Source organism: Mytilus galloprovincialis, chromosome 9, assembly GCF_965363235.1.
Source record: "Mytilus galloprovincialis chromosome 9, xbMytGall1.hap1.1, whole genome shotgun sequence".
Lineage (NCBI taxonomy): Eukaryota > Metazoa > Mollusca > Bivalvia > Mytilida > Mytilidae > Mytilus > Mytilus galloprovincialis.
In genome coordinates, this window is record NC_134846.1 from 93435773 (window position 1) to 93448933 (window position 13161).

Genomic DNA, 13161 nt, shown 5'->3' on the forward strand with positions numbered 1-13161 from the left:
AAGGGCCTGATACATGTTACATAGTAATCTGTTGGTGACATTGTGTAATAAAGGGCCTGATACATGCTACATAGTAATCTGTTGGTGACATTGTGTAATAAAGGGCCTGATACATGTTACATAGTAATCTGTTGGTGACATTGTGTAATAAAAGGCCTGATACATGTTACATAGTAATCTGTTGGTGACATTGTATAATAAAGGGCCTGATACATGTTACATAGTAATCTGTTGGTGACATTGTGTAATAAAGGGTCTGATACATGTTACATAGTAATCTGTTAGTGACATTGTGTAATAAGGGCTTTATACATGTTACATAGTAATCTGTTGGAGACATTGTGTAATAAAGGGCCTGATACATGTTACATAGTAATCTGTTGGTGACATTGTGTAATAAAGGGTCTGATACATGTTACATAGTTATCTGTTGGTGACATTGTGTAATAAAGGCCCTGATACATGTTACATAGTTATCTGTTGGTGACATTGTGTAATAAAGGCCCTGATACATGTTACATAGTAATCTGTTGGTGACATTGTGTAATAAAGGGCCTGATACATGTTACATAGTAATCTGTTGGTGACATTGTGTAATAAAGGGCTTTATACATGTTACATAGTAATCTGTTGGTGACATTGTGTAATAAAGGGCCTGATACATGTTACATAGTAATCTGTTGGTGACATTGTGTAATAAAGGGTCTGATACATTGTTACATAGTAATCTGTTGGTGACATTGTGTAATAAAGGGTCTGATACATTGTTACATAGTAATCTGTTGGTGACATTGTGAAATAAAGGCCCTGATACATGTTACATAGTAATCTGTTGGTGACATTGTATAATAAAGGGCTTGATACATGTTACATAGTTATCTGTTGGTGACATTATGTAATAAAGGGCCTGATACATGTTACATAGTAATCTGTTGGTGACATTGTGTAATAAAGGGCTTGATACATGTTGCATAGTAATCTGTTGGTGACATTATGTAATAAGGGGCCTGATGCATGTTACATAGTAATCTGTTAGTGACATTATGTAATAAGGGGCCTGATACATGTTACATAGTAATCTGTTGGTGACATTGTGTAATAAAGGGCCTGATACATGTTACATAGTAATCTGTTGGTGACATTGTGTAATAAGGGGCCTGATGCATGTTACATAGTAATCTGTTAGTGACATTGTGTAATAAGGGCTTTATACATGTTACATAGTAATCTGTTGGTGACATTGTATAATAAAGGGCCTGATACATGTTACATAGTAATCTGTTGGTGACATTGTGTAACAAAGGGCCTGATGCATGTTACATAGTAATCTGTTAGTGACATTGTGTAATAAGGGCTTTATACATGTTACATAGTAATCTGTTGGAGACATTGTGTAATACAGGGCCTGATACATGTTACATAGTAATCTGTTGGTGACATTGTGTAATAAAGGGTCTGATACATGTTACATAGTTATCTGTTGGTGACATTGTGTAATAAAGGCCCTGATACATGTTACATAGTTATCTGTTGGTGACATTGTGTAATAAAGGCCTTGATACATGTTACATAGTAATCTGTTGGTGACATTGTGTAATAAAGGGCCTGATACATGTTACATAGTAATCTGTTGGTGACATTGTGTAATAAAGGGCCTGATACATGTTACATAGTAATCTGTTGGTGACATTGTGTAATAAAGGGCTTTATACATGTTACATAGTAATCTGTTGGTGACATTATGTAATAAGGGGCCTGATGCATGTTACATAGTAATCTGTTGGTGACATTGTGTAATAAAGGGCCTGATACATGTTACATAGTAATCTGTTGGTGACATTGTGTAATAAGGGGCCTGATGCATGTTACATAGTAATCTGTTGGTGACATTGTGTAATAAAGGGTCTGATACATTGTTACATAGTAATCTGTTGGTGACATTGTGTAATAAAGGGCTTTATACATGTTACATAGTTATCTGTTGGTGACATTGTGTAATAAAGGCCCTGATACATGTTACATAGTTATCTGTTGGTGACATTGTGTAATAAAGGCCCTGATACATGTTACATAGTAATCTGTTGGTGACATTGTGTAATAAAGGGCCTGATACATGTTACATAGTAATCTGTTGGTGACATTGTGTAATAAAGGGCCTGATACATGTTACATAGTAATCTGTTGGTGACATTGTGTAATAAAGGGCTTTATACATGTTACATAGTAATCTGTTGGTGACATTGTGTAATAAAGGGTCTGATACATTGTTACATAGTAATCTGTTGGTGACATTGTGTAATAAAGGGTCTGATACATTGTTACATAGTAATCTGTTGGTGACATTGTGTAATAAAGGCCCTGATACATGTTACATAGTAATCTGTTGGTGACATTGTATAATAAAGGGCTTGATACATGTTACATAGTTATCTGTTGGTGACATTGTGTAACTAAGGGCCTGATACATGTTACATAGTAATCTGTTGGTGACATTGTGTAATAAAGGGCCTGATACATGTTACATAGTAATCTGTTGGTGACATTGTATAATAAAGGGCCTGATACATGTTACATAGTAATCTGTTGGTGACACTGTGTAACAAAGGGCCTGATACATGTTGCATAGTTATCTGTTGGTGACATTGTGTAATATAGGGCCTGATACATGTTACATAGTAATCTGTTGGTGACATTGTGTAATAAAGGGCCTGATACATGTTACATAGTAATCTGTTGGTGACATTGTATAATAAAGGGCCTGATACATGTTACATAGTAATCTGTTGGTGACATTGTATAATAAAGGGCCTGATACATGTTACATAGTAATCTGTTGGTGACATTGTGTAATAAAGGGCCTGATACATGTTACATAGTAATCTGTTGGTGACATTGTGTAATAAAGGGCCTGATACATGTTGCATAGTAATCTGTTGGTGACATTATGTAATAAAGGGCCTGATATATTTTACATAGTAATCTGTTGGTGACATTGTATAATAAAGGGCCTGATACATGTTACATAGTAATCTGTTGGTGACATTGTGTAATAAAGGGCTTTATACATGTTACATAGTTATCTGTTGGTGACATTGTGTAATAAAGGCCCTGATACATGTTACATAGTTATCTGTTGGTGACATTGTGTAATAAAGGCCCTGATACATGTTACATAGTAATCTGTTGGTGACATTGTGTAATAAAGGGCCTGATACATGTTACATAGTAATCTGTTGGTGACATTGTGTAATAAAGGGCCTGATACATGTTACATAGTAATCTGTTGGTGACATTGTGTAATAAAGGGCTTTATACATGTTACATAGTAATCTGTTGGTGACATTGTGTAATAAAGGGTCTGATACATTGTTACATAGTAATCTGTTGGTGACATTGTGTAATAAAGGGTCTGATACATTGTTACATAGTAATCTGTTGGTGACATTGTGTAATAAAGGCCCTGATACATGTTACATAGTAATCTGTTGGTGACATTGTATAATAAAGGGCTTGATATATGTTACATAGTTATCTGTTGGTGACATTGTGTAACTAAGGGCCTGATACATGTTACATAGTAATCTGTTGGTGACATTGTGTAATAAAGGGCCTGATACATGTTACATAGTAATCTGTTGGTGACATTGTATAATAAAGGGCCTGATACATGTTACATAGTAATCTGTTGGTGACACTGTGTAACAAAGGGCTTGATACATGTTGCATAGTTATCTGTTGGTGACATTGTGTAATAAAGGGCCTGATACATGTTACATAGTAATCTGTTGGTGACATTGTGTAATAAAGGGTCTGATACATGTTACATAGTAATCTGTTGGTGACATTGTATAATAAAGGGCCTGATACATGTTACATAGTAATCTGTTGGTGACATTGTATAATAAAGGGCCTGATACATGTTACATAGTAATCTGTTGGTGACATTGTGTAATAAAGGGCCTGATACATGTTACATAGTAATCTGTTGGTGACATTGTGTAATAAAGGGCCTGATACATGTTGCATAGTAATCTGTTGGTGACATTATGTAATAAAGGGCCTGATACATTTTACATAGTAATCTGTTGGTGACATTGTATAATAAAGGGCCTGATACATGTTACATAGTAATCTGTTGGTGACATTGTGTAACAAAGGGCCTGATACATGTTGCATAGTTATCTGTTGGTGACATTGTGTAATAAAGGGCCTGATACATGTTACATAGTAATCTGTTGGTGACATTATGTAATAAAGGGCCTGATACATGTTGCATAGTAATCTGCTGGTGACATTATGTAATAAAGGGCTTGATACATGTTACATAGTAATCTGTTGGTGACATTGTGTAATAAAGGGCCTGATACATGTTACATAGTAATCTGTTGGTGACATTGTGTAATAAGGGCCTGATACATGTTACATAGTAATCTGTTAGTGACATTGTGTAATAAAGGCCCTGATACATGTTACATAGTAATCTGTTGGTGACATTGTGTAATAAAGGGCTTTATACATGTTACATAGTTATATGTTGGTGACATTGTGTAATAAAGGCCCTGATACATGTTACATAGTTATCTGTTGGTGACATTGTGTAATAAAGGCCCTGATACATGTTACATAGTAATCTGTTGGTGACATTGTGTAATAAAGGGCCTGATACATGTTACATAGTAATCTGTTGGTGACATTGTGTAATAAAGGGCCTGATACATGTTACATAGTAATCTGTTGGTGACATTGTGTAATAAAGGGCTTTATACATGTTACATAGTAATCTGTTGGTGACATTGTGTAATAAAGGGTCTGATACATTGTTACATAGTAATCTGTTGGTGACATTGTGTAATAAAGGGTCTGATACATTGTTACATAGTAATCTGTTGGTGACATTGTGTAATAAAGGCCCTGATACATGTTACATAGTAATCTGTTGGTGACATTGTATAATAAAGGGCTTGATACATGTTACATAGTTATCTGTTGGTGACATTATGTAATAAAGGGCCTGATATATGTTACATAGTAATCTGTTGGTGACATTGTGTAATAAAGGGCTTGATACATGTTGCATAGTAATCTGTTGGTGACATTATGTAATAAGGGGCCTGATGCATGTTGCATAGTAATCTGTTGGTGACATTGTGTAATAAAGGGCCTGATACATGTTACATAGTAATCTGTTGGTGACATTGTGTAATAAGGGGCCTGATGCATGTTACATAGTAATCTGTTGGTGACATTGTGTAATAAAGGGTCTGATACATTGTTACATAGTAATCTGTTGGTGACATTGTGTAATAAAGGGTCTGATACATTGTTACATAGTAATCTGTTGGTGACATTGTGTAACAAAGGGCCTGAAACATGTTGCATAGTAATCTGTTGGAGACATTGTGTAATAAAGGGCCTGATACATGTTACATAGTAATCTGTTGGTGACATTGTGTAACAAAGGGTCTGATACATGTTACATAGTAATCTGTTGGTGACATTGTGTAACAAAGGGCCTGATACATGTTACATAGTAATCTGTTGGTGACAATATGTTATAAAAGGCCTGATACATGTTACATAGTAATCTGTTGGTGACATTGTGTAATTAAGGGCCTGATACATGTTACATAGTAATCTGTTGGTGACATTGTGTAATAAAGGGCCTGATACATGTTACATAGTAATCTGTTGGTGACATTGTATAATAAAGGGCCTGATACATGTTACATAGTAATCAGTTGGTGACATCGTGTAACAAAGGGCCTGATACATGTTGCATAGTTATCTGTTGGTGACATTGTGTAATAAAGGTCCTGATACATGTTACATAGTAATCTGTTGGTGACATTGTGTAATAAAGGGCCTGATACATGTTACATAGTAATCTGTTGGTGACATTGTATAATAAAGGGCCTGATACATGTTACATAGTAATCTGTTGGTGACATTGTGTAACAAAGGGCTTTATACATGTTACATAGTTATCTGTTGGTGACATTGTGTAATAAAGGGCTTGATACATGTTACATAGTAATCTGTTGGTGACATTGTGTAATAAAGGGCCTGATACATGTTACATAGTAATCTGTTGGTGACATTGTGTAATAAAGGGCCTGATACATGTTACATAGTAATCTGTTGGTGACATTGTGTAATAAAGGGCCTGATACATGTTGCATAGTCATCTGTTGGTGACATTGTGTAACAAAGGGCCTGATACATGTTACATAGTAATCTGTTGGTGACATTGTGTAACAAAGGGCCTGATACATGTTACATAGTAATCTGTTGGTGACATTGTGTAACAAAGGGTCTGATACATGCTGTATAACAATCTGTTGGTGACATTGTGTAACAAAGAGCCTGATACATGCTGCATAGTAATCTGTTGGTGACATTGTGTAACAAAGAGCCTGATACATGTTGCATAGTAATCTGTTGGTGACATTGTGTAACAAAGGGTCTGATACATGTTACATAGTAATCTGTTGGTGACATTGTGTAACAAAGGGCCTGATACATGTTACATAGTAATCTGTTGGTGACAATATGTTATAAAAGGCCTGATACATGTTACATAGTAATCTGTTGGTGACATTGTGTAATTAAGGGCCTGATACATGTTACATAGTAATCTGTTGGTGACATTGTGTAATAAAGGGCCTGATACATGTTACATAGTAATCTGTTGGTGACATTGTATAATAAAGGGCCTGATACATGTTACATAGTAATCTGTTGGTGACATTGTGTAATAAAGGGCCTGATACATGTTGCATAGTAATCTGTTGGTGACATTGTGTAACAAAGGGCCTGATACATGTTACATAACAATCTGTTGGTGACATTGTGTAACAAAGGGCCTGATACATGTTGCATAGTAATCTGTTGGTGACATTGTGTAACAAAGGGCCTGATACATATTACATAGTAATCTGTTGGTGACATTGTGTAATAAAGGGCCTGATACATGTTACATAGTAATCTGTTGGTGACATTGTGTAACAAAGGGCCTGATACATGCTGCATAGTAATCTGTTGGTGACATTGTGTAACAAAGGGCCTGATACATGTTACATAACAATCTGTTGGTGACATTGTGTAACAAAGGGCCTGATACATGTTGCATAGTAATCTGTTGGTGACATTGTGTAACAAAGGGCCTGATACATGTTGCATAGTAATCTGTTGGTGACATTGTGTAACAAAGGGCCTGATGCATGTTGCATAGTAATCTGTTGGTGACATTGTGTAACAAAGGGCCTGATACATGTTGCATAGTAATCTGTTGGTGACATTGTGTAACAAAGGGCCTGATACATGTTGCATAGTAATCTGTTGGTGACATTGTGTAATAAAGGGCTTTATACATGTTACATAGTTATCTGTTGGTGACATTGTGTAACAAAGGGCCTGATACATGCTGCATAGTAATCTGTTGGTGACATTGTGTAACAAAGGGCCTGATACATGCTGCATAGTAATCTGTTGGTGACATTGTGTAACAAAGGGCCTGATACATGTTGCATAGTAATCTGTTGTTGACATTGTGTAATAAAGGGACTGATACATGTAACATAGTAATCTGTTGGTGACATTATGTAATAAAGGGCCTGATACATGTTACATAGTAATCTGTTGGTGACATTGTGTAATAAAGGCCCTGATACATGTTACATAGTTATCTGTTGGTGACATTGTGTAATAAAGGCCCTGATACATGTTACATAGTAATCTGTTGGTGACATTGTGTAATAAAGGGCCTGATACATGTTACATAGTAATCTGTTGGTGACATTGTGTAATAAAGGGCCTGATACATGTTACATAGTAATCTGTTGGTGACATTGTGTAATAAAGGGCTTTATACATGTTACATAGTAATCTGTTGGTGACATTGTGTAATAAAGGGTCTGATACATTGTTACATAGTAATCTGTTGGTGACATTGTGTAATAAAGGGTCTGATACATTGTTACATAGTAATCTGTTGGTGACATTGTGTAATAAAGGCCCTGATACATGTTACATAGTAATCTGTTGGTGACATTGTATAATAAAGGGCTTGATACATGTTACATAGTTATCTGTTGGTGACATTGTGTAACTAAGGGCCTGATACATGTTACATAGTAATCTGTTGGTGACATTGTGTAATAAAGGGCCTGATACATGTTACATAGTAATCTGTTGGTGACATTGTATAATAAAGGGCCTGATACATGTTACATAGTAATCTGTTGGTGACACTGTGTAACAAAGGGCCTGATACATGTTGCATAGTTATCTGTTGGTGACATTGTGTAATAAAGGGCCTGATACATGTTACATAGTAATCTGTTGGTGACATTGTGTAATAAAGGGCCTGATACATGTTACATAGTAATCTGTTGGTGACATTGTATAATAAAGGGCCTGATACATGTTACATAGTAATCTGTTGGTGACATTGTATAATAAAGGGCCTGATACATGTTACATAGTAATCTGTTGGTGACATTGTGTAATAAAGGGCCTGATACATGTTACATAGTAATCTGTTGGTGACATTGTGTAATAAAGGGCCTGATACATGTTGCATAGTAATCTGTTGGTGACATTATGTAATAAAGGGCCTGATATATTTTACATAGTAATCTGTTGGTGACATTGTATAATAAAGGGCCTGATACATGTTACATAGTAATCTGTTGGTGACATTGTGTAATAAAGGGCTTTATACATGTTACATAGTTATCTGTTGGTGACATTGTGTAATAAAGGCCCTGATACATGTTACATAGTTATCTGTTGGTGACATTGTGTAATAAAGGCCCTGATACATGTTACATAGTAATCTGTTGGTGACATTGTGTAATAAAGGGCCTGATACATGTTACATAGTAATCTGTTGGTGACATTGTGTAATAAAGGGCCTGATACATGTTACATAGTAATCTGTTGGTGACATTGTGTAATAAAGGGCTTTATACATGTTACATAGTAATCTGTTGGTGACATTGTGTAATAAAGGGTCTGATACATTGTTACATAGTAATCTGTTGGTGACATTGTGTAATAAAGGGTCTGATACATTGTTACATAGTAATCTGTTGGTGACATTGTGTAATAAAGGCCCTGATACATGTTACATAGTAATCTGTTGGTGACATTGTATAATAAAGGGCTTGATACATGTTACATAGTTATCTGTTGGTGACATTGTGTAACTAAGGGCCTGATACATGTTACATAGTAATCTGTTGGTGACATTGTGTAATAAAGGGCCTGATACATGTTACATAGTAATCTGTTGGTGACATTGTATAATAAAGGGCCTGATACATGTTACATAGTAATCTGTTGGTGACACTGTGTAACAAAGGGCTTGATACATGTTGCATAGTTATCTGTTGGTGACATTGTGTAATAAAGGGCCTGATACATGTTACATAGTAATCTGTTGGTGACATTGTGTAATAAAGGGTCTGATACATGTTACATAGTAATCTGTTGGTGACATTGTATAATAAAGGGCCTGATACATGTTACATAGTAATCTGTTGGTGACATTGTATAATAAAGGGCCTGATACATGTTACATAGTAATCTGTTGGTGACATTGTGTAATAAAGGGCCTGATACATGTTACATAGTAATCTGTTGGTGACATTGTGTAATAAAGGGCCTGATACATGTTGCATAGTAATCTGTTGGTGACATTATGTAATAAAGGGCCTGGTACATTTTACATAGTAATCTGTTGGTGACATTGTATAATAAAGGGCCTGATACATGTTACATAGTAATCTGTTGGTGACATTGTGTAACAAAGGGCCTGATACATGTTGCATAGTTATCTGTTGGTGACATTGTGTAATAAAGGGCCTGATACATGTTACATAGTAATCTGTTGGTGACATTGTGTAATAAGGGCCTGATACATGTTACATAGTAATCTGTTAGTGACATTGTGTAATAAAGGGCCTGATACATGTTACATAGTAATCTGTTGGTGACATTGTGTAATAAAGGGCTTTATACTTGTTACATAGTTATATGTTGGTGACATTGTGTAATAAAGGCCCTGATACATGTTACATAGTTATCTGTTGGTGACATTGTGTAATAAAGGCCCTGATACATGTTACATAGTAATCTGTTGGTGACATTGTGTAATAAAGGGCCTGATACATGTTACATAGTAATCTGTTGGTGACATTGTGTAATAAAGGGCCTGATACATGTTACATAGTAATCTGTTGGTGACATTGTGTAATAAAGGGCTTTATACATGTTACATAGTAATCTGTTGGTGACATTGTGTAATAAAGGGTCTGATACATTGTTACATAGTAATCTGTTGGTGACATTGTGTAATAAAGGGTCTGATACATTGTTACATAGTAATCTGTTGGTGACATTGTGTAATAAAGGCCCTGATACATGTTACATAGTAATCTGTTGGTGACATTGTATAATAAAGGGCTTGATACATGTTACATAGTTATCTGTTGGTGACATTATGTAATAAAGGGCCTGATACATGTTACATAGTAATCTGTTGGTGACATTGTGTAATAAAGGGCTTGATACATGTTGCATAGTAATCTGTTGGTGACATTATGTAATAAGGGGCCTGATGCATGTTGCATAGTAATCTGTTGGTGACATTGTGTAATAAAGGGCCTGATACATGTTACATAGTAATCTGTTGGTGACATTGTGTAACAAAGGGCCTGATACATGTTACATAGTAATCTGTTGGTGACAATATGTTATAAAAGGCCTGATACATGTTACATAGTAATCTGTTGGTGACATTGTGTAATTAAGGGCCTGATACATGTTACATAGTAATCTGTTGGTGACATTGTGTAATAAAGGGCCTGATACATGTTACATAGTAATCTGTTGGTGACATTGTATAATAAAGGGCCTGATACATGTTACATAGTAATCAGTTGGTGACATTGTGTAACAAAGGGCCTGATACATGTTGCATAGTTATCTGTTGGTGACATTGTGTAATAAAGGTCCTGATACATGTTACATAGTAATCTGTTGGTGACATTGTGTAATAAAGGGCCTGATACATGTTACATAGTAATCTGTTGGTGACATTGTATAATAAAGGGCCTGATACATGTTACATAGTAATCTGTTGGTGACATTGTGTAACAAAGGGCTTTATACATGTTACATAGTTATCTGTTGGTGACATTGTGTAATAAAGGGCTTGATACATGTTACATAGTAATCTGTTGGTGACATTGTGTAATAAAGGGCCTGATACATGTTACATAGTAATCTGTTGGTGACATTGTGTAATAAAGGGCCTGATACATGTTACATAGTAATCTGTTGGTGACATTGTGTAATAAAGGGCCTGATACATGTTGCATAGTCATCTGTTGGTGACATTGTGTAACAAAGGGCCTGATACATGTTACATAGTAATCTGTTGGTGACATTATGTAACAAAGGGCCTGATATATGTTACATAGTAATCTGTTGGTGACATTGTGTAATAAAGGGCCTGATACATGTTACATAGTAATCTGTTGGTGACATTGTGTAACAAAGGGTCTGATACATGCTGTATAACAATCTGTTGGTGACATTGTGTAACAAAGGGCCTGATACATGCTGCATAGTAATCTGTTGGTGACATTGTGTAACAAAGAGCCTGATACATGTTGCATAGTAATCTGTTGGTGACATTGTGTACCAAAGCGCCTGATACATGTTGCATAGTAATCTGTTGGTGACATTGTGTAACAAAGGGCCTGATACATGTTACATAACAATCTGTTGGTGACATTGTGTAACAAAGGGCCTGATACATGTTACATAACAATTTGTTGGTGACATTGTGTAACAAAGGGCTTGATACATGTTACATAGTAATCTGTTGGTGACATTTTGTAACAAAGGGCCTGATACATGTTGAATAGTAATCTGCTGGTGACATTGTGTAACAAAGGGCTTGATACATGTTGCATAGTAATCTGTTGGTGACATTGTGTAACAAAAGGCCTGATACATGTTACATAGTAATCTGTTGGTGACATTGTGTAACAAAGGGCCTGATACATGTAACATAACAATCTGTTGGTGACATTGTGTAACGAAGGGCCTGATACATGTTGCATAGTAATCTGTTGGTGACATTGTGTAACAAAGGGCCTGATACATGTTGCATAGTAATCTGTTGGTGACATTGTGTAACAAAGGGCCTGATACATGTTACATAGTAATCTGTTGGTGACATTGTGTAATAAAGGGCCTGATACATGTTGCATAGTAATCTGTTGGTGACATTGTGAAACAAAGGGCCTGATACATGTTACATAGTAATCTGTTGGTGACATTGTGTAACAAAGGGCCTGATACATGTTACATAGTAATCTGTTGGTGACATTGTGTAATAAAGGGCCTGATACATGTTGCATAGTAATCTGTTGGTGACATTGTGTAACAAAGGGCCTGATACATGTTACATAGTAATCTGTTGGTGACATTGTGTAACAAAGGGCCTGATACATGTTGCATAGTAATCTGTTGGTGACATTGTGTAACAAAGGGCCTGATACATGTTACATAACAATCTGTTGGTGACATTGTGTAACAAAGGGCCTGATACATGTTACATAGTAATCTGTTGGTGACATTGTGTAACAAAGGGCCTGATACATGTTGCATAGTAATCTGTTGGTGACATTGTGTAACAAAGGGCCTGATACATATTACATAGTAATCTGTTGGTGACATTGTGTAATAAAGGGCCTGATACATGTTACATAGTAATCTGTTGGTGACATTGTGTAACAAAGGGCCTGATACATGCTGCATAGTAATCTGTTGGTGACATTGTGTAACAAAGGGCCTGATACATGTTACATAACAATCTGTTGGTGACATTGTGTAACAAAGGGCCTGATACATGTTGCATAGTAATCTGTTGGTGACATTGTGTAACAAAGGGCCTGATACATGTTGCATAGTAATCTGTTGGTGACATTGTGTAACAAAGGGCCTGATGCATGTTGCATAGTAATCTGTTGGTGACATTGTGTAACAAAGGGCCTGATACATGTTACATAGTAATCTGTTGGTGACATTGTGTAATAAAGGGCCTGATACATGTTACATAGTTATATGTTGGTGACATTGTGTAAC